We start from the raw sequence: 3,407 nt of genomic DNA, 5'->3' as shown, positions 1-3,407 counted from the left end.
ATTTTCAAATGTTTGTCCAGTTTATGACAAAATTAGATGGATATATAAATATATATACATATTTATATACAAATATATATAATATAGAGATATGTTTTCATAACAGAAAATATTGATACCAAGATTAGATTTCAAAATTATTTCCAACTCCATGCTCCATCTCAACAGGAAATAGCCAAAGTTCTTGCTGATTCACACTCCAAGAGCTGGGAAACCTGAAAAAGAAATCAAACCTGCAACTGAGATTTTCTGTCACATTTATGATCGAGCTCTAAGTCTAACACTTTATTTCCTTTCCTGTTCTAAGTAGTCCCTTCTTAAGATTGAAAAGTATGAAAACTGAGAGAGAGAGGTAGGAGATTGTAGACCTCTTCGTGTTCAAAAGTAATTTTAATCAGCAAAGCTATAAAAGACAGAATCTAAGGATAATAATCAAGTGATAGAGAATAATAATGATTTAGCCATTAAGCAAATTCAAGGTCTTTAGTTCCTCCTCAAGGTCCATCAATAACATCCTGAGCAATATCCTGCGAACAGATTTAGAGGTGCTGAAGCCCCAACCAGGCTGAAAGTTAAGTACATAGACCACAGAGTAGTTGAAACCAGACAGTTGATAGATTTTATTGCACAGAAGCCAGTAGACCAAGTTTGTTTGGATAACAGTACTGAATATTAAGAATGTGTGTATAGAAGGCTGATAAATCACTTTTATTTCAGAAACCAAGTAGATTTATTGATGTGATTTTTCTGTGTAAAAATTCTTTAGAAATGAGATTTTGCCTGCTTCATGGTTTTGGTTACTATTTCTGTAAGCAGTCTGTATTTTTATTTTTATTTTTTAATTTTTATTTATTTATTTTTTAAACTTTACATAATTGTATTAGTTTTGCCAAATATCATAATGAATCTGCCACAGGTATACATGTGTCTGTATTTTTAAGTTGATGCTGAAGTAAACACTAGCTGAACATGACCCTTTAATGGCTAGGAGACCAGTGACTTTGTGATGTCACAGCTAACCTTCGATTGCTAGGAGACCAGAGATTTTGTGATGTCACAGCTTTTTGACTTTGAGGACCTCTGTGATGGTCTAGAGAGTTTCTCTCTGTAGGCCAGCCAAGCAATTTTTGAAGTTGTGGTGTGTAAAATCAGACAAATGAGAAAAGTATCTGAAGAAAGATTTCTTTGAGATGGCACATATTCCTTCAGAAATTCAAGATGGGCCTCCTAAGGATGAATCAACTGGTTCAGAAACCTCCATTAGATCTTCTTTGTATGAATATACACTTACTAGGGACTCGGTTTTGAAATCTATGATTGAAGAGTATGCTTTTCAGGCTTTGTCTGAGGATCTTGTAATAAAAAGGCCATGCTACAAATATTCTGTCTCTGAAACAGATGAGGTGAATGATTTTCTTTCACTCACATTTCCACAAAAACTTTGGAATATAATTGAAAGTGATCAGTTTGAATTTGTTTGGTGGGATGACAGAGGCACATGTATAGTGATCAATGAACTCTAAGAAAGAAGTCTTGGAAAGAAAGGCACCTTTCAGAATATTTGAAACCAAGAGTATGAAAAGTTTAATTTGACAGTTTAACCCTTATGGATTTAGTAAAAAAGAGACAAACTTTTTAAAGATCTGCTTCACTACCTGTCTTTCTGGAAGAAGAAAACAACATCTCTTTTGAATAAGGTATTCCAATATTTTCACTTATTGGCAATATGTAAGAGTAAATCAGGTGACCTAGAAAGCATGTTCACATATGTAGCTAAAACAGAATTTAAACTTGAGCTAACAAATCGTTGAAAAGTTTTATTTTTTGAAGTTGAGAACAGCTGGAGGTTAAAATATTGGATGTTTAAAAAACTTTCCTAGCAATGTGAAACCAGATACAAGTCCTGAAGCTACTTAAAGTGGTATTTACTCTATACATACAACATATTTTTAGTTGAGGAGCATATTCTTTCTAACATGTTACTTGTTAAAACTACTAATGGAGGTGTTTTATTTGATGCTATTTAATTAGTTTCATTAAAGGAATAAATTTTTATAACTTAGCTTTGCTTGTAAGTTTTACCTTGGTTTATAAAGAAACTGAATAATTTAATCCTTTGATTTTAGTTACAGACCTACTATAATCCAAATTTCAAAAGAGATCATCCCCAACTTTTATTAAGAATGCAAAGAAGAGTTGGGATTAACAATGTGTCTCCAATACCTTCATTAGTTCAAGATAACAAGAAGCATGTTAAAGCAAGTGTCAACCAAGATGATTGTAACTCTGAATTTCTTCCAGAAACTAGTGGAGAGAGTGCATTTTCAGTCTCCACATGTTTAAGTGTGCCTTTCATACAAAAGCCTCATACCAGCCAGATAGTCACTAATACAAATGCCCTATCTCCATGTGACTTACCTAACCCATCACCAATATCAGTTAGACAAACAGACCAGATTATGGTAAATCAACCTGCTGTTTTAAAAAAGTTGAGCATTTTTTTTATTTAATTTATTTTATTTTATTTTTAAAGCATTCACATAGCAGCTACACTCAAGTAAATGGCCACATTGAGGACTTTGCTACTACAACTACATCTACTTCTCAGAACCACATTGTATTCCCATTACAGAGCAGTTATTCCGGACTGATGGTGGAACCTTCTAAATTTCCAGACAGGCTTAGGGATATGTCAGGCCATGACAGTCCTTTTCCTAACCTGCAAGAAAGAGGCAACTCATGGTTCTCAGTGCGAACAATCACTTATACATTGCCTCCTCTCTTTCAAGTCAACTGATCAACAATCATCATTATATGAAAACCATGTTAATTAAAACTGACCTATCAAATACGTGTCAGATTATGGAGCCTAAGGAAGATTGAAGTTTACATTGAGTGGTGTCAACAAATACCTACAATTCCTGTATTTGAACAATAAATTTACATGTTCACCTTCATAGTTTCATTTTCTCTTTTCACACAAAGAAGAGTAAAATGATGCTTTAGTTCAACGGTTGGTTTTTTTACTGCATGGTTTTCCAAACTCTTCAGTTCAAGAAAACATTCGTTATGCATCCTAGGTAAATGACACCTAATATAATATTTGTAAGAAAGTAAATGAGAAGCAAGGGAAAAGAGGTAATGGATGTAAAGTGATTTTTTTGTTGTTGTTGTTGTTTTGTTTGTTTCGGTTCTTTATTTTATTTTTTTCTCAGTCTTTTTTTTTTGAAGGATAATTGGTTTACAGAATTTTGTTGCTTTCTGTCAAACCTCAACATGAATCAGCCACAGATATACATATATCTGCTCTTTTTGGAACCTCCATCCCATCTCCCGCCCCATCCCACCCCTTTAGGTTGGTACAGAACCCCTGTTTGAGTTTCCTGAGTCATATAGCAAATTACTGT

The 3,407-nt window shown here is 33.6% G+C and overlaps 1 pseudogene; it reads left to right on the top strand.

The window, feature by feature from the left end:
• The first annotated feature begins 1,190 nt into the window (after positions 1-1,190).
• LOC138986838 (heat shock transcription factor, Y-linked-like) lies at positions 1,191-2,883 on the top strand (annotated as a pseudogene).
• Positions 2,884-3,407: the final 524 nt, after the last annotated feature.

Source organism: Bos mutus, unplaced genomic scaffold, assembly GCF_027580195.1.
Source record: "Bos mutus isolate GX-2022 unplaced genomic scaffold, NWIPB_WYAK_1.1 CTG213, whole genome shotgun sequence".
NCBI classification, from domain to species: Eukaryota; Metazoa; Chordata; class Mammalia; order Artiodactyla; family Bovidae; genus Bos; species Bos mutus.
Note: the sequence above shows the minus strand (reverse complement) of the source record. Positions and strands in the feature narration are given on the sequence as shown.